The following is a 24,271-nucleotide window of genomic DNA, read 5'->3' on the forward strand; positions in this document are numbered from 1 at the left end:
CAGTTCTCTTTCTGAAGGTTTTTTTTTCTAAATTTGCTGCAGACTGCAAGTTTACATTTCTAGAAGTGCCCAGAAGTAGGGAGTTCCCTCTCTGCCTCCCTGTCACTGCAGGGTTCCCAGCACCACATGTCAGAGCCTGCAGGTGAGTGCAGGTTGATTATGTTGCAATTTCAACTGGGGCGATCGCTGCTGCTATTGGATTAGTGTACACGTTTCAGAGGCGTTTGAGGAAGTGTCATATTGCTTCCTTACTGCCTGATTTAATGCCCCTAAAAACCTGCACCACCATGCTGCAACTGTGTGCACTGTACACAGTTGAGGAGCGGCCCCATTCGGTGGAATGGGTAGCGTTCAGTGACTGAATGTGACCAGGGAATAATTTTTACCATGCTGCAATGTAAATCTTTGTGGCCACAGCATGTGTACACAACCATCCACTGCCACTGCCTATGCAGTTTTTGCCCCATGCACTTTGCATTACCGCCCCCCCCCCCCCCCCCCCCGTAATGGCCCTTACACACGATAAGAAAATTGTAGTACAGTAATCAAATGGAAATAATTGAATAGAAAAAAACACGCATGATCAGAAGCATAGAATGACTCTACACTTCCTCTTCTGCTGCGCTAGTGTGTAGGTATGTTTGCCTTTGTCGGCCAAGAATTTTCTTACAAGTCAATACCATTCTGACTACAATATAAAAATCCCAATAAGTGTATAGTTTGGTTTGTGTGAAAGTTACATAGTCTATGGTATATACTGTATTTGAAAATTGATCAATCCTGATGGACTGATGGCCTATATCATTTCTGGAGGCCTTAAAATGCCAGTAGAGTACCAATACCCCCAAATGACTTTTTGGATAGTCCAAGGCATTTAGTAAAAGGTATGGTGAGTTTAAGTAAAATTTTTTGTTCCATTTTTTGGAAAATGAAGAAATTAAATCACATTTATGTTCTTTTTCGCACTTTTTTTTTTTTTTACATACTGTCACCAGTGCATTACAGCATCATCACTGGGTTTATTATTTTTTATTATATACAGGCGTACATCAGTTTACGAATTTAAGTCGTTCCATGGGACTTTTCGCATTGTGAAAAATTTGTAAACTGGAACGCGGTTTCCCATAGGAATGCTTTGAAAACCAATTAATCCGTTCCGAAGGTCAGAAAAAAGTTATAAAAAAGTATTTTATCTGTTCAAAACTCTTTATAAAGTGCACTTTAAAAATATAAATGCTGTACTTGAACATGATTAAAAATGAATTCGTAAATGCACTGAAAACCAATTAATCCATTCGTGTTGCGAAAAAAATTCGTAAATGCATTGAAAACCAATAAATCCGTTCCGGAGGTCAGAAAAAAGTCTTATCTGTTCAAAACTCTTTATAAAGTGCATTTTTAAAGGCATAGCACTGTACAGGACATGATTAAAAAAAAAAATCACAAATGCATTGAAGACCAATTAATCCGTTTGTATTGCAAAAAAAATTTGTAAACCGAGCCATTATTTTCAATAGATTTTCATTCATGAACCAAAAATTACGTTAACCGAGGCGTTCGTAAACCGAAGTACGCCTGTATGTCCCAGTAAGTGTATATTAAAGTGATATAAAAACTCCTTTTTTTATTTTTACCTTCAGGTAAGTTTATCATAACGCTTACCTGTAGGTAAAATTACGTTAAACGTACACCGTTTAGGAGATATTTTAATGTCATCCGCGTGTGCCGCAGCCAAGACTCACGCGCACACGTGCAAGAGTGCCGCAATTGCGGTTCGGCCAGTCAAGTGGCCGAATCTTGCAACCCCGGAAGGAATGCCAGGTGAAGATGGAAGCCTCCTCAGCGCACTACTGGAGGGCTTCATTTAAAGGTCTTTCATAAAGTGCTAGTATATTATAGTTATATAGTTAATCCGTTTGAAAAAGACAAAAATCCATCTAGTTCAACCATAGAAAAAAATTTTTTAATCCTATACCCACAGTTGATCCAGAGGAAGGCAAAAAATCCAGCAAATCATGAACCAATTTGCTCATTGTCGTTCAGGGAAAGTTTTTCTTTTTTTTCCTCAAATTTACTACTGCTTTAATTGGTTTGTGTGAAAGTTATAGCGTCTCCAGACTATGGTATATATACTGGAATTTACGCAGCTATGACGCTATACTGTTAATGGCAGTGATCAGCTTCTTATAGTGGGATGGTGATAGTGTGGCGTACAATCTGGCGCTAGCAGACACTGCCTGGGAGGGACACTAACATCAATAGTAACATTAATACAGTAATCAGCGCTAATACTGTGCACTGTACTAATGACACTGGCTGGGAAGGGGTTAACATCTAGGTGTATTAAAGGGTTAACTGTATGCCTAACAATGTGTAATATGTGCTGCTTTTACTAATGTACGCGATTCAGCATAGCTGAATCAGAGGATGGTTTGGAAGCAAGAAAAATTGCAGGCACTATGGAACAATTCTTCCATAACAGAAGCAGCAAAGTCCTTCAAGTCTCCACCCTGCACTTTTCTTCTCCCCCCTCTTCCACCTCTGTTTACAGAAATTAGAAGGCTGGCAGTTTGCTAAATCAATGATGGCAGGAAGTAGCTGAGCTACACAGAGAAAGGGAAAATAAAACTGAGAAGCTTCAGCTACACATGTTGAGAATCAATCTGAGTTTAGTCCCATTACTACAGCTTGAATGCCATTACTTACCTGTAATAAAGGATGGCATGTGTTGTGCAGGGATCTGAATCCTGATGACATCTTCACTACAGCAATGTCTTCCTATCCCCTTCCTGTCTCTGAACTTCTGAACTGTAAAGGTTAGCAGCTTCAGGTCTACAGGCAGAATATCAGGATATGATCCAGTTGGATATGCCCCCTTCATCCTCCTCCATTCAGGAAACTTCTTTCAATAATTATACTGCCTGTAACATGATCTGTGAATGGGGAAGAGTCTTATCAGTCAGGGATTCTCTCCCCATTCACAGAGCATGTCAAAAGCAGTGTAATCAATAAAAAAAAACTGTTGATGTGTTGAAAAAATGCTTTCAAAACACGTTTCTGGATACATACAAATAATGGAAAACCAGAAGAAAGAGTTTTGTTATTTATGTTTTCTTTGTAGAAGACACTGACAAAAATATTTTAGTATAATTCTGAAATGTTGACCTTGCTAACAATTATCATCTTTTGTAGATGAAATGCTCTAGCCCCGGATTACGCTGCTGCAACTTATCACGCGACTTGCAACACATAAAGTCGCATGACAAGTCAAAACAGATTCATTTCAATGGGTCTTAACAGTGAAAAATGCTCTTGCATAATTTTTCTGCAACTTTGGTGCAACTTTAATGCCATAGACAACAATGTTAAATCACAAAAGTCGAAAGAAAGTCACAAGCAAGTCCCACAACTTTGGGGTCGCAGCAATTTGAACGGAGCCTTAGGCCCCATGTACACGGGACATTTCTGAATAATGGAAACTGACTGCTGGAAAACATAGGTTAGAAAATGTCTGGAGAGAGGGGGGAAGAGAGAGGAGACAGGGGGGAAGAGAGAGGAGAGAGGGGGGGAGAGAGAGGAGAGAGGGGGGGAGAGAAGAGAGAGGGAAGAGAGAAAGAGGGGGGGGGAGAGAGAGAAGAGGAGACAAAGAGAGAGAGGAGGACAGAAAGAGAGAGAGGAGGAGAGAGAGAGAAAGAAAAGAGGAGAGAGAGAGAAGAGAGGAAAGGGGGGGGGGAGCAGAGATAGAGCAGAGAGAGGGGGGGGGAAGAGAGGGGGAAAAGAGGGAGGGGGGAGAGAGGGGGGGAGAGGGGAAAGAGAGGGGGGGAGAGGGGAAAGAGAGGGGGGGAGAGGGGAAAGAGAGGGGGGAGAGGGGAAAGAGAGGGGGGGAGAGGGGAGGGGAAAGAGAGGGGGGAGAGGGGAGGGGGGAGGGGAAAGAGAGGGGGGAGAGGGGAAAGAGAGGGGGAGAGGAGAGAGAGAGGGGGGAAAGAGAGGGAGGGAGAGAGGGGGGAGAAAGAGAGGGGGCAGAGAGTGGGGAGAGAGACAGAGAGGGCAGAGAGAGGGAAGAGGAGAAATAGAGAGAGGAGAGAGTGAGAGGGAAGAGGAGAGAGAGGAAGAGAGAGGGAAGAGGAGAGAGAGGAAGAGAGAGGGAAGAGGAGAGAGAGGAAGAGAGAGGGGGAGAGTGAGGAAGAGAGAGGGGGAGAGTGAGAGAGTGAGAGAGAGGAAGAGAAAGAGGGGGGAGAGAGAGAAAAGAGAGAGGGAAGAGGGAGAGGGGGGAGAGAGAGAGAGAGAAAGGAGGGAGAGAGAGAGAGAGGGAGAGATAGAGGGGAGAGAGGGAGGGCAGAGAGGGGGAGGGAGAGAGGGCAGGGAGAGAGAGACAGAGAGGGCAGAGATAGGGAAGAAGAAGAGGAGAGAGAGGGAGAGAGAGAGGGAGGAAGAGAGGAAGAGAGAGAGTGGGAAGAGAGGAAGAGGGAGAAGAGAGGAAGAGAGAGAGGGAGAAGAGAGGAAGAAGAGAGGAAGAGAGAGAGGGAGAAGAGAGGGAGAGAGAGGAAGAGAGAGGGGGAGATAAAGAAGGGGGAAGAGAGGAAGGGGTAGAGAGTTGCAGAAGAGAGAGGGGGAGAGGGGAGAGAGAAAGAGAGAGCGAGTTGGGGAAGAGAGAGAGTGGGGAGAGAGAGGGGAAGAGAGAGAGGGGGGGGAGAGAGAGAGACAGAGAAAGAAGAGAGAGGGAAGAGAGGGAGGGGGGGAGAGGGGAGATAGAGAGGAGAGAGGGAGGGAAGAGAGAGAGAGGGGGAGGGAAGAGAGAGAGGGGGAGGGAAGAGAGAGAGGGGGAGGGAAGAGAGAGAGGGGGAGGGAAGACAGAGGGGGGGAGGGAAGACAGAGGGGGAGGGAAGAGAGAGGGGGAGGGAAGAGAGAGAGAGGGAGGGAAGAGAGAGAGGGAGGGAAGAGAGAGAGAGGGAGGGAAGAGAGAGAGAGGGGGAGAAGAGAGATGGAAGAAAGAGGAGGGTGAGGGAGAGAGGGAGGAGGGGAAAGAGCGAGAGAGAGGGGGGGAGAGGAAGAGAGGGGGGGAAGAGAGAGCGAAGAGGAGGAGAGGGGGAAAGAGGGGGGAGAGGGGGGAAAGAGAGGGAGGGAGGGAGGAGAGAGAGGAAGGGAAGAGAGAGGGGGAGGGAAGAGAGAGGAGGAGGAGGGAGAGAGGGGAAGAGAGGGAAGAGAGAGGGGGGGGGAGAGACAGGGGAAGAGAGAGAGAGGAGGAAGAGAGACAGAGGGAAGAGAGAGAGGGGGAATAGAGAGAGAGGGGGAAGAGATAGAGGGGGGAGGGGGAAGAGAGAGAGGGGAGGAGAGGGGGGAGAGAGAGAGAGGGAGAGAGATGGGGGAAGAGAGAGAGAAGGAAGAGAGAGGAGGGGGAGGGAGAGAGGGGAGGTGTAAGAGTGAGAAAGAGGGGGGGAGAGGGAGGAAGAGAGAGAAGAGAGGGAGAGAGAGCGAAGAGGGAGAAAGGTGGGAAGAGAGAGGGGGGAAAGGGGGAAAGAGAGGGAGGGAGGAGAGAGAGGAAGGGAAGAGAGAAGAGGAGGAGGGGGAGAGGGGGGAAGAGAGAGAGGGGGGAAGAGAGAGAGGGGGGAAGAGAGAGAGAGGGGAAGAGAGAGAGAGGGGGGGGAAGAGAGGGGGGAGGAAGAGAGAGAGGGGGGGAGAGAGAGGGGGGAGGAAGAGAGAGAGGGGGAGGAAGAGAGAGAGGGGGGAGAGAGAGGGGGGGAGGAAGAGAGAGAGGGGGAGGAAGAGAGAGAGGGGGAGGAAGACAGAGAGGGGGAGGAAGAGAGAGAGGGGGAGAGAGAGAGGGGGAGAGAGAGAGGGGGAGGAAGAGAGGGGGAGGAAGAGAGAGAGAGGAGGGGGAAGAGAGAGGGGGAAGAGAGAGAGGGAAAGAAAGAGAGTGGAAGAGAGAGGGGGGGGAAGAGAGAGAGGGGGGAAGGAGAGGGGGAAGAGAGAGGGGGGGGAAGAGAGAGAGGGGGAAGAGAGAGAGAGGGGGAAGAGAGAGAGAGGGGGAAGAGAGAGAGGGGGAAGAGAGAGAGGGGGAAGAGAGAGAGGGGGGAAGAGAGAGAGAGAGGGGGAGAGGGGGGAAGAGAGAGAGGGGGGAGAGGGGGAGAGAGAGGGGGGGAGGGGAGAGGGAGGGAGAGAGAGGGGGAGGGGGGGAAGAGAGAAAGAGAGGGGGGGGGGGTAAGAGCAAGAGAGCGGGGGGGGGAGAGAGGGGAGAGAGAGGGGGGGGAGGGGAAGAGAGGGGGGGAGGAGTGAGCGGGGGGGAGAGGAGGGGGGGAAAGAGAGAGAGGGGGAAAGAGAGAGAGGGGGGAAGAGAGGAGGGGGGAAGAGAGAGAGGGGGGGGGAAGAAAGCGAGGGGGGGAAGAAAGCGAGGGGGGGGGAAGAAAGCGAGGGGGGAAGAAAGCGAGGGGGGGAAGAAAGCGAGGGGGGAAGAAAGAGAGGGGTGAGAGAGCGCGAAGAGGGGAGAGAGAGAACGAAGAGGGGGTGAGAGAGGGAAGAGAGGGTGAGGGGGGGAGAAAGGGGGGAAGAGAGAGAGGTGAAGAGAGAGGGGGGAAAGAGAGAGGGAAAGAGAAGATAGAGAGGGAGGGATGAGAGAGAGGGGGGAAGAGAAAGGGGGAGGGAAGAGAGAGGGGGGAGAGAGGAAGAAAGGGGGAGGAAGAGAGAAAGGGGAGAGAGGGAGAAAGAGGAAGAGAGAGGGGGGAAGAAAGAGGAGGGGGTAAGAGAGAAAGAGGAGGGGGGAGAGAGAGAGAGTGGGGAAGAGAGAGAAAATGGGGAAGAGAGAGAGTGGAGAAGAGAGCGAGAAGGGGGGAAGCGAGAGGGGGGGAAGAGAGCGAGAGGGGGGAAGACAGAGAGTGGGGAAGAGAGAGAAAGAGAGGGGGAGAGGGGGAAGGAGCTCTGGGTGGGAGAGATATAGAGGGGGGAGAGGTGGGAAGAGAGAAAGAGGGGAAGAGAGGGGGGAGAGGAGAGAGAGGGGGGAGATAGGGGAGAGGGGGAAGAGAGAGGGGGGGAAGAGAGGGGGGGGAAGAGAGAGGGGGGAAGAGAGAGGGGGGAAGAGAGAGGGGGGGGATCATACATACACACACTTATTGACTCTTTTGCTCTCTCATTGGGGGGGGGGGAGCACAAACGTTTTGTGTTACCTAGGGTAGCACAAAATCTAAATACACCACTGCATTCAGTTATAGCCCGGTTGTCAAGTGGTTAATACTGCACTTAGTTGGTGCTTCTCCGTTTCTTTCTTATGCTGGAATACCAGCAGCCATTTGCCATTTGATCAGCACTCTCAGCCAATGACTGCAAGCACTGACTAGTGTGTTCTGCTGGGGGGGGGGGGTCCATGTTTTCCAGGCTTGAAGTGGTTATAAAGGCTCAATGTTTTTTTACCTTCATGCATTCTATGCGCAGCAGCACCCCCAGTCCCCCTTCCACTTACCTGAGCCTCATATTGATCCAGCAATCAGAACGAGAGCCTCTGCTCTCCAGGATCTCTCCCTCCTCATTGGCTGAGAAGCAGTGATAGTCATTGGCTCCTGCTACAGTCAGTGAACACGGAAAGGTTTCTTCACAGTAAGAGCTGTGAAAATGTGGAATAGACTCCCTCAAGAGTTGGTTCTGGTCAGCTCAGTGGATTACTTTAAAAAATGCCTGGATTCTTTCCTAGATACACAGATTATAACTGGATATAAAATTTATAGGTAACGTTGATCCAGGGAATATCCGATTGCCTCTCGGGGGATCAGGAAGGAATTTTTTCCCCTGCAGGAGCAAATTTGATCATGCTTTGCTGTTTTTTTTTGCCTTCCTCTGGATCAACTGTGGGTATAGGATTATAATTTTTTATTTTTTAATGGTTGAACTGGGTAGACTTTTGTCTTTTTTCAGCCAAACTATGTAACCAATGAGGAGAGAGCGGGGGCAGGGCCGAGCCACGCTATGTGTGTGACTAGACACACAGAGCAGAGGTTCCGGAGCGAGTCTGCTCAGGTGCCCCCATAGCAAGCTGCTTTCTACGGGGGTACTAGGCAGGAGTGAGAGGTTAGGAGAGCCAGTGGGGGACCTGAGGAGGATTAGGGGCTGCTCTGTGCAAAATCACTGCAGAGAACAAGTAAGTATGACATGCTTACTATTTAAAGAAAAACAAACCTTTAATATCACTTTAAGGCTCAGTCCACATCAGTGCAACCTGTGCCCTGTGGGTAGGGCAGTCCATTCACTTCAATGGGCTGTCCTACTCACAGAAATGTAGGTAAAGTGGTCCCAGGCCTTTTTTTTTTTTTTTATCACACTGCATGGAGATTTATGGTGCTGCGGTACCATGTGGTTTTGCACAATGACGTTTTGCCCATCAGGCAGCACAGTGGCTAAATGGTTAGCACTTCTGCCTAGCAGTACTAGGGTCATTGGTTCGAATCCCAACTACGGTACCACCTGTCTGGAGTTTGCATGTTCTCCCTGTGCTTGCGTGGGTTTCCTCTAGGTACTCCGGTTTCCTCCCACATTCCAAAAACATACTGGTAGGTTAATTGGATCCTGTCTAAATTGTCCCTAGTATGTGTATGTATGAATGTGAGTTAGGGATCTTAGATTGTACGCCCCTTGAGGGTTAGGGACTGATGGGATTAATGCTTGCAGGTGAAGAACATGCACAAATTCACAAGCGTTCCCGACCCACACAAGTTTGAACCCAGCCTAATACACAGATGTATGCAAGAGCCTGAATCCGAAACGGATGCAGGGACTGCACAAAGCCAGACGGAGATAAGTGGCACACAGCAGTGCACCCCATTAGGGCCTAGAAATGATAATGTATCAAAGCACTGTAATGTGGAAGTGACAGCCACATGGTTCAGAGAACAGTGGTGACTAAGACCGAGAAGAGATACATTGTATCAGTGATCAATGGAGCAGTGCTTACCATCCTCTGAAAAGCAATCTGCAGTGGAAATACACTAACAAATGGAAGCCAACCTCCAGTTAACACTATAATTAGTTACAGCAAATCCTTTTGGGGATAAAGGTTTTGCATAAATAAATAAAAGCTGATCATTGTAAGCACCCCGCTTAGGTGATATTCTGATAGGAAGCTTCAATGAACTACCACGGCGTTCCACAGCACGGTGGTAGTTCATTGAAACTACAAGCCCACAGCTGCTAAGACTGCTGGGACTTGCAGTTCATTAATTCACGGAACTCCGTGAATGAGTCTGGGTTCACATATATACGGTGCGGTATATCGCATGTGATTCGCACAAGAACCGTACCGCATTCCCGTGCAAATCACATGTAAATTGTGTGGTGCAATTGGAGCCATACGTTGTGTATGGCTCTAATCACACCGCACCCACACCAAAAAGGCGCAGGACCCTTTTTTTGGTCCGCACTAGAATCAGATCGCATCGGTATTCACACCTATGCGATCCGATTCTTCACATTGCACCGCGTTTTGCGGACCGCTTTCGGGGTATTAACTTACCATACACACCCGCAGCGGTTCGCTTGAACAGGGTGCGATTCTAATATGGTGCGGAATTCGCACAGAAAACGTGGCGAATTCCGCACTGCATCAGTGTGAACCAGGGCTGAATGATGCGGCCGTGTGGGCGGAGCCCCGCACGGCCACGCTACTTTCAAATCTGACAGATAGTATGGGGAAACTTCTTCCCGTATTATCTGTCAGAGGAGGGAGGGCGACTATTATTATTATACAGGACTTATATAGCGCCAACAGTTTGCTCAGCGCTTTACATTATGGAGGGAGACAATACAGCAACAATACAGTTCAGTACAAGAGGGATTAGAGGGCCCTGCTCCTTGGAGCTTACAATCTAGGAGGGAGGGGATAGTGGTATAAGAGGTGATTAGCTGTGGGGGATGGAGTGGTAGGAGGAGTAGGGGATTCCAGTAGTTAGCCGGGGTCAGGGTAGGCTTTCCTGAAGAGATGGGTTTTCAGAGTGCGCCTAAAGGTGAGCAGAGTAGGCAATAGCCTGATAGCTTGGGGTAGGGAGTTCCAGAGGATGGGTGAAGCCCTTGAGAAATCCTGGAGATGAGCATGGGAGGAGGAGACAAGGGAGCTAGAGAGTAGGAGGTCTTGTGAGGAGCGGAGAGTACGGTTTGGGTGATATTTAGAGACAAGATCAGTGATGTAATTTGGGGCAGTGTTATGAACGGCTTTATACGTCAGTGTTAGCGTTTTGAATTTTATCCATTGGGCAATTGGAAGCCAATGGAGTGATTGGCAGAGAGGGGTGGCAGATATAGAGCGGTTAGTAAGGTGGATGAGTCTGGCAGCAGCATTCATGATAAACTGGAGTGGGGATAACCTGCGATGAGGTAGGCCGGTGAGGAGGGAGTTACAATAGTCAAGGCGTGATATAATAAGGGAGTGGATGAGCTGCTTAGTGGTTTCCGAGGTTAGGAACGGGCGTATCTTGGAGATGTTGCAGAGGTGAAGTCTACATGAGTTTGTCAGTGATTGGATTTGGGGCTGAAAGGACAGATTGGAGTCTAGGATTACACCTAGTACCCTGGTGTGAGGGGTGGGGCTGATGGTGGAGTTGTTGATCTTGATGGAGAAGTCAGGACTATGGGAACATGTTACATGTTCCACCCTAAAAACGAATGGAACACGTAAAAGGTTCCCGAAGGTGAACATATCCTTTAAAATGTCACCCTGAAATTGCAAGCAACTAAAAGGAAAGATGTTTCTTTTAAATACAGTTGGCAAGTGGGAGGTTTCAGAAAGGTCAAAAAAATCTTGAAATCGTTTCCGGCGATCGGTGAACCATTTACAGGCGTACCTCTGTGTACAAACGCCCCGGTTAATGTAATTTTCGGTTTACGAATAAAAATACGTTGAAAATAATGCCGCGGTTTACGAACTTTGTTCGCAATACGAAAGGATTAATTGGTTTTCAATGCATTTACGAAATTTATTTTAATCACGTCCCTGTACAGTACTATGCCTTTAAAGTGCACTTTATAAAGTTTTGAAGAGATAAGACTTTTTTTTTTACTTTTTTCTGACCTCCGGAACGATTAATAAATTTTCAATGTATTTCCGAATTTTTTTTTTTATCATGTCCCTGTACAGTATTTATGCCTTTAAAGTGTACTTTATAAAGAGTTTTGAACAGATAAAAGACTTCTTTTTATTTTTTTTTTTTACCTCCGGAACGGATTAATTGGTTTTCAATGCATTCCTATGGGAAACTGCGTTTCAGTTTACGAATCTTTCGCAATACGAAAAGTCCTGCAGAACGAATTACATTCATAAACCGAGGTACTAGTAAAGAGGTAATATGCGAGCGCTATCCAAAACTATATAAAAGATAGCTGCTAGAACACCAAAAAGGTAACCAAGAATGAACCTTCCGACAGAATACATATACATATAAAGGTGCAGCGCTAAAATAACATAAATAAGAACAGCATATTATAGCATAAAATAAAGTGCAGAGTATCGGATCACACTGAGGTGAACTTGAGTGAATAACAAGTCCCAAGATAAATGAGGGCCCACGTGGGGATCCGGTAGATCCTAATGAGTGCGTGGGGCAGGGTTCCAGTGTACCACACGGTGAATCTAGGGTAAAAAAAATGCGCACTCACCAGAAGTGCGTCAAAAATACGCATGTGAAATTATCCTGTTACATCAGGTAGCGGTCATCTACTGCCAAGGTAAGGTCAGGATCATACACCTTCCAATCGCAACTCAGGGTAGGTACTCCAAGAGTCTCAAACGTGTCACCATCTGGAGTCCCTTTGGACAGGTTTCTACAAGTGGGGACTCTCAATGAAGGGTGCTGGGCCTTTGATAATGTGCATCGCACGGAACGCGTCAGAGGGGCTACAGCATCCTGAACAGCATCTGGTCAGTGTTTACCTTCATGTTTATCTCTACCATTCATTGTTGTGTTACCTTTTGATACAATAAACTCAGTGTCTACGGTATCACGCTATGTGGTGTCCCTTGTTGGGCTCTCTTCATTGAGAGTCCCCACTTGCAGAAACCTGTCCTGACCTTACCTTGGCAGTAGATGACCGCTACCTGATGTAACAGGATAATTTCACATGCGTATTTTTGACGCACTTCTGGTGAGTTCGCATTTTTTTACCCTAGATTCACCGTGTGGTACACTGGAACCCTGCCCCACGCACTCATTAGGATCTACCGGATCCCCACATGGGCCCTAATTTATCTTGGGACTTGTTATTCACTCAAGTTCACCTCAGTGTGATCTGATACTCTGCACTTTATTTTATGCTATAATATGCTGTTCTTATAAACCGAGGTACGCCTGTATGTTGTTAACGATCGATAATATATCAACAATTGGGGGGAAATATCTCGATACAATGACTCGATATCACATGCACATTCCACAGATCTTTATCAAATACAGCCGTTTTTTTCTAATGATTTTCTAACCATGTATGGACTGATGTGAATGTATAATATTTATGTAAAGCACTGCGTAAATTGATGGCATTATATAAGTACCTGAAATAAATAATGTATGGGCAGCTTAAAGGATAAGTTCACCTTTGGACACATGTTACACGTTTCACCCGTTTTTATATATGTAACATATGCCCATAGCCACAGCAGCGCCCGCCCACACAGCGGTTCACAGAGTCCTGTGAATGAGTGCCTACAAGTCTCAGCGGCCTTAGTGGCTGTTGGCTTGTAGTTTTCAATGAAAGTAGTTAATTGAAGCTTCCTGTCAGAATATCTGTTGGTTCCTACATCCCGGCGTATGGCACGCAGATATTCTGACAGGTCTGCAGGAGACCTGCATGGCATCAGCCATCTACTGATCACTGGAGCAATATTTTACAGGCTCCTTTGTACAAAAATACCTGCATATATTATTTTTGTCCAAAAAGTGAACTTATCCTTTAAGGACTACATAACACCTCCTTCTCTGCTCCATAACAGGTGAGGTGTTTTGTAGTACATGGAGACAGCAAGGAACAATGCTGATAACAGTCCAGAAGAGTACCTTAAGGTGCCATATGTGTGTTGTGCGGTATTTTACATCAGCAATCAGCCTGGGTTCACATACATGCGGTATATCGCATGTGATTCACATACGAACCACACTGCATTCCTGTGCAAATCACATGCGGTTTGTGTGCGGTGCGATTGGAGCCATACATTTTGTATGGCTCTATTCGCACCGCACCCGTACCAAAAAGGTGCAGGACCCTTTGTTGGGTCCATACTAGAATCGGATCGCACCTATGCGATCCGATTCTGCACATCGCACTGTGTTTTGCGGACCGATTTTGGGGTGTTAACATACACACCCGCAGCGGTTCGTATGAACGGGGTGCGATTCTGATGCGGCGCGGAATTCGCACAGAAAACGCTGCAAATTCCACACCGCATCAGTGTGAACCAGGGCTTAAGGTTTACATAAAATTTCACGATAATTTTCTTTCTTTTGCTCCCGTTGCTCTGAAATATCCCCTGGAAATCATTTTATTTTATCTGTGCAAAGAAATATAGCTGTTTATACAGCCAGAAATCATGTGAGCTGATAACATCCTCTACTCTGAATGTAGACTGTTGAGATGACTCGATTTTACATCGCAGATACAGATCGCAGGCGTTTTATATAGAACTGCTGGCACTTTCCCGTGCCCAGGAAGCCGCAGCCGAAACATATAATCTCATATACAAGTCAATGGCTATATGCGGCCATAGATTGGCGCACGTCCGTTCTTTTGCGCATCACCGTTTACCTGCGCATGGGATGTATTTCCCTAGAAACATTTGGGAAACACATGGTGCGTGCATGCGTAGAAAACGCACAGAAGCACCAGCGTTTGCACGACTATAACCACATACATCCCTTCACTTGTATGGCGGGTTACATGCAGGCTACATGAGCCAGCTGCGGCTTCTCAGGCATAGGAAGGAGCCAGGAACTTTACTCCGATCACGTGTAATGCCCTCACATCTATAATTACTGTATATTGGTTTTCTATCAGCACCAGGTGTGATAGCACTTCTAGGACGCTGCACAGGCTGAGGGGGTAACTATTATAAAAGACAGCACAGTGTTTTTACTGCTTGTAGCTGAATTACAAATACGTGAATACTGCAATTCATAGCCCGGTCATAGGCTCAGTTTTAACGTAAATTCAGCGAGTAAATTAATCCAGCAAGAGATCTAGCAGGCTGAAGCCCCTCCACAGCCATCACTGCCCCTCTGCACACACTAAGACCCATGCTAAGCCTGCCTGTTCCCTTACTCCCCCTGGGGTCCTCTCCTCTGGGCTGCCCTTGTACTGCCTGCCTTCAGCCGCCATCTTGTTCACAATATGAGGCAGATTTTCGGGCCAAAGCCTGACAGAAACATAGAAACAACTTTTTCAGAACGTCATTTACTTTGTTTTGTTACCTTTTCTCCGCCGAAAATTCCCCGGTTCGCGTACCTTCTCTCCGTCAGGCACTGGGCACGTTATTCACGCGGGCACCTTCGAGGACACCATGGGATCACTGCGCGCTCGGGGCCGGACTTGTTTTACCTCGTGCTCGGTTTATGCTTTGTTTACAGCATACAAATAGCTCGAAAGCAACTGCATGAACTACATTATTTCATGTTCAATGATGTGGTTTATGATCGTCTTCAATAGGAAGAGGGGACTATATTTTGTCATGTGGCGGAAGGTTACAGTAGGGCCTCGAAATTTATTCGGCAGGCTCAGTAGTGACGTAATCGCTGAGGTAGTACTAGGGTGGCCATGATTGATGCTGGCAAGGGCGACTCAGTGCTAAGGTGGAATACCAAATGTTTTCTTTTAAGTTATAAGCCTTATTGTTTCTTTGTATTGAGTATGCTCATAGATATATCTTGCTGTTTTAATAAAAACAATATATATATATATCTCGTTTTTTATGTTTTAATGAAAACAATGTATACATATATATTATATTGTTTTAATAAAAGTAATATATATATATATATATATATATATATTTTTTTTTTTTTTTTTTTGCTGTTTTAATAAAAACAATGTATACATATATATTATACTGTTTTAATAAAAGTAATAATTATATATATATATATATATATATATATATATATATATATTTGTTGCTGTTTTAATAAAAGCAATGTATACATTTTTTTTGCTGTTTTAATGAAAACAATGTATACATATTTTTTTTTTTGCTGTTTTAATAAAAACAATGTATACATATATATTATACTGTTTTAATAAAAGTAATAATTATATATATATATTTTTTTTTTTGCTGTTTTAATAAAAACAATGTATACATTTTTTTTGCTGTTTTAATGAAAACAATGTATAAAATAAATATATATATATATATATATATATATATACAGTCATGGCCGAAATTGTTGGCACCCTTGATATTTCTCCAGGAAATCATGTATTTCTCACGAAACGTATTGCATTAACACATGTTTTGCTATACACATGTTTATTCCCTTTGTGTGTATTGGGACAAAACAAAAAAAGGGAGGAAAGAAAGCAAATTCGACATAATGTCACACAAACCTCCAAAAATGGGCTGGACAAAAGTATTGGCACCCTTTCACAACTGCGGATAAATAAGAATGTTACAAGCATGTGATGCTCCTGTAAACTCACCTGGGGCAAGTAACAGGTGTGGGCAATATAGAAATCACACCTGAAAGCAGATAAAAAGGAGAGACGTTCACTTAACCTTTGCATTGTGTGTCTGTCTGTGCCACACTAAGCATGGACAACAGAAAGAGGAGACGAGAACTGTCTGAGGACCTGAGAACCAAAATTGTGGCAAAATATCAACAATCTCAAGGTTACAAGTCCATCTCCAGAGAACTAGATTTGCCTTTGTCCACAGTGCGCAACATTATCAAGAAGTTTGCAACCCATGGCACTGTAGCTAATCTCCCTGGTCGTGGACGGATGAGGAAAATTGATGAAAGATTGCAACGCAGAATAGTCCGGATAGTGGATAAGCAGCCCCAAACATGTTCCAAAGACATTCAAGCTGTCCTGCAGGCTCAGGGAGCATCAGTGTCAGCGCGAACTATCCGTCGACATTTAAATGAAATGAAACGCTATGGCAGGAGACCCAGGAGGACCCCACTGCTGACACAGAGACATAAAAAAGCAAGACTACAGTTTGCCAAAATGTACTTGAGTAAGCCAAAAGCCTTCTGGGAAAACGTCTTGTGGACAGATGAGACCAAGATAGAGCTTTTCGGTAAAGCACATCATTCTACTGTTTACCGAAAACGGAATGAGGCCTACAAAGAACAAAACACAGTACCTACGGTAAAATATGGTGGAGGTTCAATGATGTTTTGGGGTTGTTTTGCTGCCTCTGGCACTGGGTGCCTTGACTGTGTGCAAGGCATCATGAAATCTGAGGATTACCAAAGGATTTTGGGTCGCACTGTAGGGCCCAGTGTCAGAAAGCTGGGTTTGCGTCCAAGATCCTGGGTCTTCCAGCAGGACAATGACCCCAAACATACGTCAAAAAGCACTCAGAAATGGATGGCAAAGAAGCGCTGGAGAGTTCTGAAGTGGCCAGCAATGAGCCCAGATCTAAATCCCATTGAACACCTGTGGAGAGATCTTAAAATTGCTGTTGGGAAAAGGTGTCCTTCCAATAAGAGAGACCTGGAGCTGTTTGCAAAGGAAGAGTGGTCCAAAATTCCGGGTGAGAGGTGTCAGAAGCTTATTGATGGTTATAGGAAGCGACTGATTTCAGTTATGTTTTCCAAAGGGTGTGCAACCAAATATTAAGTTAAGGGTGCCAATACTTTTGTCCAGCCCATTTTTGGGGTTTTGTGTGACATTATGTCATATTTGCTTTTCTGCCTCTGTTTTATATTTGTTCCAATACATACAAAGGGAATAAACATGTGTATAGCAAAACATGTGTTAATGCAATACCTTTTTTGTGTGAAATACTTGATTTTCAGGAAAAATATCAAGGGTGCCAACAATTTCGGCCATGACTGTATATATAGTGTTTACTCATTTTTTGCCGTTTCTGTCCCATTGGGGAGATTTCCCTTTCCATAGCCAAATCAGGAAATGGGAGTAAATCCCTCCAAAGTGCAGGAATCCCTAGTAGTTAACAGAACTAGTGTCCCCATTTATTTATTTATTACGGATACTTATACAAAGCTGTATATGTATTATTATTATTTTTATTTTTTGCTGTTTTAATGAAAACAATGTATACATTTTTTTTTTTGCTGTTTTAATGAAAACAATGTATAAAGTAAATATAGCATATATATATATAGTGTTTACTCATTGTTTTGCCATTTCTGTCCCATTGGGGAGATTTCCCTTCCCATAGCCAAATCAGAAAATGGGAGTAAATCCCTCCAAAGTGAGGGAATCCCTAGTAGTTAACAGAACTAGTGTCCCCATTTATTTATTTATTACAGGTACTTATATAGAGCTGTCAATTTACATTAGTCCCTAACCCTCAAGGTGCGTGCAATCTAAGGTCCCTAACTTACATTCATACATACACATACTAGGGCCAGTTTACACAATTTAGGACCAGCATGTCTTTGGAGTGTGGGAGAAAACTGGAGTACCTGGAGGAAACCCACACAGGCACAGGGAGAACATGCAAACTCCAGGCAGGTTGGTGCCGTGGTTGGGATTTGAACCAACAACCCTAGTGTTGCTAGGTGGAAGTGCTAACCATTTAGCCACTGTGTCCCCATTGGCAGATTTCCTCTCTACTCCTGTGCTGGTGACAACCCAAAATTTGGCATTGCTTTCATCTCAGTGATAATGGTAAACAGGGCAAATTGAGGCATGAATTCCCATAATAGGAGAAAGACAGCAGTAAAAACCCAACAATGGGTTCTAATCCTTCTCTTCACTGTCCAAAAAAAAAAAGGTTTTGCCCTTAGTTATACTTTAAGGCCTGGTTCACACCTATGCATTTTTTGTGTGTGAAAAACACATTACAGCCCAATTAACTTGGTTTCCTATGGGACACATTCATATCCAGGGGCGGACTGACCATTTGGAAACTCAGGCACTGCCCGGGATCAATAGGGGGCCCCATAAGATGCCCCTGGTACCTTTTTCATAGGCTTTTTTGACTTTGGGCAAGGACACAGGAGCCCCATGATTCCCTATTGCCCGAGGGCCCCATGAGTTGTCAGTCCGCCCCTGTTCATATCTATGCATTTTAAGCCACTGCATTTTCGGAAAGGGTTAGGGACTTTTTGTCCTGCAACAGATTTTTTATTTGGTGTGACAGACTTCAATGGGACTGCACCAAAAATGCAATTGTTGAATTTTTCTTGCATTTTGCTTTTTTGCCAATTCGCAAGTATTAGTGCGACTTTGATGCGACTTTGATGGTATTTTACACTCTCTGGCACTTAAGGTTGCATAAAAGTAGTGCAGGAACATTTCCAAAGTCGCACCAACTTTGAAAATGTCCCTGTAGTACTTTTATGCAACTTTGAGTGCCAGAGAGTGTAAAGTTGCATCAAAGTAGTGCAGGAACATTTTCAAAGTCGCAGTACTTTGAAAAGGTTCCTGGGGGTAAAGAAGTCACTGGTTCTTTCCAAAAATGCAGCAGCTGAAAACACATAGATGTGAATGTGTCCTATAGGAAACCTTGTTAAATGGACTGTAATGCGTTTCTACAAAATGCATAGGTGTGAAACAAGCCTAATTGTAAATGACACCCCAGCTGTGGTTAGCAGATGCATGTTTTGCAGTGCAACAAAACGTGCTACAAATGCACAAAAACGTCCACTGAAAAAACGCACAAATCTTCACGACAGAAAAGTTTCTTGAGCTACTTTGGGCTTTTGTCGCACGTAAGTGTCACTTGAATGGGCTGCCCTATGCACACGCGAGAATGTATGTTTCTGCTATGCTCAGGTGCAAATGGAATTTGCCTGGGAGGAGAGATTTTAGGCAGCAAGGATTACAAGGGAAAAGAGGTGAGGGTTCAAAAAAAAAAGTTTCCCGTCGCTCTATAGCAGATATACTCCTACAGGGCAGCAGGGGTGCACAAAATCACGTAAATATACAGTCAGGTCCATAAATATTAGGACATTGACACAATTCTAACATTTTTGGCTCTATACAACACCACAATAGATTTGAAATGAAACAAACAAGATGTGCTTTAACTGCAGACCGTCAGCTTTAATTTGAGGGTATTTACATCCAAATCAGGTGAACGGTGTAGGAATTACAGCAGTTTGCATATGTGCCTCCCACTTGTTAAGGGACTAAAAGTAATGGGACAATTGGCTTCTCAGCTGTTCCATGGCCAGGTGTGTGTTATTTCCTCATTATCCCAATTACAATGAGCAGATAAAAGGTCCAGAGTTCATTTCAAGTGTGCTATTTGCATTTGGAATCTGTTGCTGTCAACTCTCAAGATGAGATCCACAGAGCTGTCACTATCAGTGAAGCAAGCCATCATTAGGCTGAAAAAACAAAACAAACCCATCAGAGAGATAGCAAAAACATTAGGCGTGGCCAAAACAACTGTTTGGAACATTCTTAAAAAGAAGGAACGCACCAGTGAGCTCAGCAACACCAAAAGACCCGGAAGACCACGGAAAACAACTGTGGTGGATGACCGAAGAATTCTTTCCCTGGTGAAGAAAACACCCTTCACAACAGTTGGCCAGATCAAGAACACTCTCCAGGAGGTAGGTGTATGTGTGTCAAAGTCAACAATCAAGAGAAGACTTCACCAGAGTGAATACAGACGGTTCACCACAAGATGGAAACCATTGGTGAGCCTCAAAAACAGGAAGGCCAGATTAGAGTTTGCCAAACGACATCTAGAAAAGCCTTCACAGTTCTGGAACATCCTATGGACAGATGAGACCAAGATCAACTTGTACCAGAGTGATGGGAAGAGAGAGTATGGAGAAGGACAGGAACTGCTCATGATCCTAAGCATACCACCTCATCAGTGAAGCATGGTGGTGGTAGTGTCATGGCGTGGGCATGTGTGGCTGCCAATGGAACTGGTTCTCTTGTATTTATTGATGATGTGACTGCTGACAAAAGCAGCAGGATGAATTCTGAAGTGTTTCGGGAATATTATCTTCTCATATTCAGCCAAATGCTTCACAACTCATTGGACGCCGCTTCACAGCGCAGATGGACAATGACCCAAAGCATACTGCAAAAGCAACCAAAGAGTTTTTTAAGGGAAAGAAGTGGAATGTTCTGCAATGGCCAAGCCAATCACCTGACCTGAATCCGATTGAGCATGCATTTCACTTGCTGCAGACAAAACTGAAGGGAAAATGCCCCAAGAACAAGCAGGAACTGAAGACAGTTGCAGTAGAGGCCTGGCAGAGCATCACCAGGGATGAAACCCAGCGTCTGGTGATGTCTATGCATTCCAGACTTCAGGCTGTAATTGACTGCAAAGGATTTGCAACCAAGTATTAAAAAGTGAAAGTTTGATTTATGATTATTATTCTGTCCCATTACTTTTGGTCCCCTAACAAGTGGGAGGCACATATGCAAACTGTTGTAATTCCTACACCGTTCACCTGATTTGGCTGTAAATACCCTCAAATTAAAGCTGACAGTCTGCAGTTAAAGCACATCTTGTTTGTTTCATTTCAAATTCATTGTGGTGGTGTATAGAGCCAAAAATGTTAGAATTGTGTCCATGTCCCAATATTTATGGACCTGACTGTATGTGATTTTACATTTCCAGGTAGGGGGCACGCACGAGCAAGCCACGCATGCCCCCTACCCTCACCACTATTCACGGCCTCGGCTGTCAATCACCGGGTCCCGGAAGGTGATTAAGGAGCATTACCGACACAGAGAGAGAACTGTATGTAAACAATACAATTCTCTCCTTTGTCCTGCACACTGCTTTGTATGGCTCTGCGTAGCAGTGCAAAAGCAGTGTGCTTACAGTGTAAAGCACTAACACAGCCCACAGCACACAGTTAACCCTTTGATCGCCCCACATGTTAACCCCTTCCTGCCCAAAGCCATTAGTACAGTGTCAGTGCTTTTTATTAGCACTGATCACTGCATTGGTGTCACTGGGGATGTCAGTGACACCAAGTCAGTTCCCCCCAGTGTCAGAATGTCTGCCACAGTCCCGCAGTCACGCTATAAGTCACTGATTGCCGCCATTACTAGTAAAAAATAAAAAAAAAATCCCATTATACATACCGCCATTTGTAAATGCTATAACTTTCACGTAAACCTATTAATTTACATGTATTAGGATTTTTTTTTTCAGCAAAGATGTAGCAGAATACATTTTGTCCTAAATTTATGATGAAATTTGATTTTTTAATTTTTTTTTTACTGGACATGTTTAATAGCAAAAAGTCAAAAATATATTTTTTTCCTCAAAATTGTCGGGCGTTTTTTTTTAGCGCAAAAAATTAAAAAACGCACAGACGATCAAATACCACCGAAAGAAAGTTCTATTCGTGGGAAAAAGAGGACGTAAATTTAATTTGGGTGCAGTGTTGCATGGCCACGCAATTGTCAGTTAAAGTAACGTAGTGCCATATCGCAAAAAATGGCCTGGTCAGGAAGGGGGGTAAATCCTCAGGAGGGCAAGTGGTTAAAGTCGCATAGGACTAGTTTCTTATCACATGCTGATGAGACTTGTGTGAGATAACATAGAAGTCTATGGGGCTGAAATTGCGCTGGAGTCACACCAAAGTAGTGTAGGAACCTTTTTCTAAATTGCACCATGCTGATTAGGGACAGCCGCCATTCACTTCTAAGGCCAGCTGCGGCTCCCTGAAAAGGAAAGAATGCTAGGATTTTACAGAAGATCATAATAAAACCTCAAACCATTTGTGTGCATGAGACCTTAAAGCCCAATTGCACAATATGCTCCCATATATTACATTTTTTCACTATAGATACTTTTTTTTTTTTAGGCCTTCTGGCCTATCATGCGATTTTTTGGGGTCCGTTCTCTTTTCATTCACAGTCGTCGGTGGGCGAAGCTCTCCTCTGTAGAGAACAGTGAACTGTAAATGCGAGTTGAAGCAAAGAGCACATTTGCAAATAATTATACTGTACATGTCGGCCTATTTTTGCTTTGAAAAGCTGTCTCATGGCCAAAATATATGTAAGCAAGTGCTTCCAGGAGGGTCTAAATAGTTAAAAGTTTTTCTTCTGTGATGTTCTTCAGGTCAGTTCTACCAAGTGCAGGAAACAGTTGTTACAATGTAGCTGTTTGCAACATTTGTCGCTGGTTGACTGGACAAGCTGGTGGATATGGGAAGTAATGCAGGCCATAGACGGGTCGAAAACTGGCTGTTTTTTTCTAAAAAAAAAAAGAAAAATCGGTCGTTCGATCGGCCGACGTTACCACCAACGGTAAAAAAAATCGTCCGATTTTCGTCCCATCTACGGCTGGCATTTAATTACTTCTGTCCCTTGCAGAGAGCTCCGCTATTATATTTGACATGAAAAAGTATTGTGGTTGCAACATTGTATCCATTTGTATCCATTTCAGATACAGATGGTTTTATTCGGATACAAATAGACACATTGTTGCAACCGCAAGACTTTTCATATAAAATATAATAGCGGACTGGAATTCTTCTTTTTCTTCTTCTTCTTCTTTTTCTCCTTCTTCTTCTTCTTCTTTTTTCTTCTTCTTGCAGATCATGGCTCATGCGCAGATTTTTTATCGGCAAAACAATCGGCCGATTTTCCCATCATTGCCGGGAAATTTTGGGCGATCGGCAAAATCGGCCGAGTTTTTTCCAACTTTACCGATAAAAAAAATGTGCCAAAACCCCAAAAAACGGCCAACCAATTAACCCACTAATGGTGCGAAAATCGGCCATTTTTTTTTTTGGCCGATTTTCAACCCGTCTATGGCCTGCATAAGGGTTGAAGTGATACAAAACACACATTGTTTAATTAATTGTCCCTTCTCTTTCTGTATGTGAATGATAGATCTGTAATTATTTTAATTTTAAAAAAATCCAAGTACCACGATATACACTTACTGGCCACTTTATTAGGTCCACCTATTCAATTGCTTGGTAACACAAATTGCTATTCAGCCAATCACATGGCAGCGACTCAATGCATTTAGGCATCTAGACGTGGTGAAGATGACTTGCTGAAGTTCAAACCGAGCATCAGAATGGGGAAGAAAGGGGATTTACAGTAAGTGACTTTGAAAATGGCATGGTTGTTGGTGCCAGAGGGGCTGCTAGGAGTATTTCAAAAACTGCTGATCTATTGGGATTTTCACATACAACCATCTCTAGGGTTTACGGACAATGGTCCAGAAAAGACTAAATATCCAGTGAGCAGCAGTTGTGTTGATGAAAATGCCTTGTCGAGGTCAGGGGAGAATGGGCAGACTGGTTTGAGATAGTAGACAACAGTAACTCATGTCAATATGGACCAAAATCTTTGAGGAATATTTCCAACACCTTCTTGAGTCTATGCCATGAAGAATAAAGGCAGTTCTGTAGGTAAAAGGGTGGATCCCCTTTTGCTGAGTTGGACCACTCAGTATTAGCAAGATGTAGCTAATAAAGTGGCTGGTGAGTGTACAGCTGCCACATGACCCAGCTCTTCCCCAGCCTGTCTGCTGGGAAGACTCTTCTTACCAATTTGTTCACCTACCTGAGAACCCCACAGAGCACCCAGGATGGAAATACTTGAAGCATAGAGAGAGACTACCTTGCATGGAGACAGGTTTTTCTCACCCACGCACTAAGAAGGCTGTTTGTTCCCCCCTGGCTTGGTGACCGCAGCCTCAACAGTTGAAAGTCTATTTCTACCTTTTTACCTTTTAATGTGGAAGCATTTTCTTCTTGTTTCTGAATTAATCTACTACTCTATAAGGGCTCTCCTGCCTCCCTCTTTTTTTTTGGTGGACAGGCTGAACTTTTACAGAGACCCCTTGTCAACTCCTCAGGATCCTTTGGTCCCCAATCTACCACCACAGCCCAGACCCTATTATATCCTCTTGCTCTGTCTTCTGGAGAACACTCCACAACAGCAAGCAGAAGCAAATAATGTCCTAGGGTTAGGAGAAACACGAAAAACTAAATGTGATGGACCGCCTGGTACCCCGCCTGGGTGCTTCCGTCAGAGACTGCTTCCTCACCACTGGGACACAGGACCAAGGTATTATACCTGGGCATTTCACCCAAGAACTAGATGACACTAGCATAGGTTCAACCTGGAATTGAACAGAAATACAGGTTTTTATACACTTCAGAAATAGGGGAAG

At 44.7% G+C, this 24,271-nt stretch overlaps 1 protein-coding gene across 1 annotated transcript in view; it reads right to left on the reverse strand.

The window, feature by feature from the left end:
* Window positions 1-14,509, reverse strand: part of ZNF335 (zinc finger protein 335) — a 143,855-nt gene extending 129,346 nt beyond the window's left edge. Inside the window, exon 1 of the mRNA XM_089673432.1 lies at window positions 14,427-14,509. The gene's annotated coding sequence lies outside the window, so the exon portion shown is untranslated. The remainder of the gene's footprint in view (window positions 1-14,426) is intronic.
* Between the last annotated feature and the right edge of the window lie 9,762 nt (window positions 14,510-24,271).

This window comes from Staurois parvus, unplaced genomic scaffold (genome assembly GCF_062004578.1).
Source record: "Staurois parvus isolate SC_StPar_1 unplaced genomic scaffold, SC_StPar_1.0 ptg000137l, whole genome shotgun sequence".
Taxonomy (NCBI): Eukaryota; Metazoa; Chordata; class Amphibia; order Anura; family Ranidae; genus Staurois; species Staurois parvus.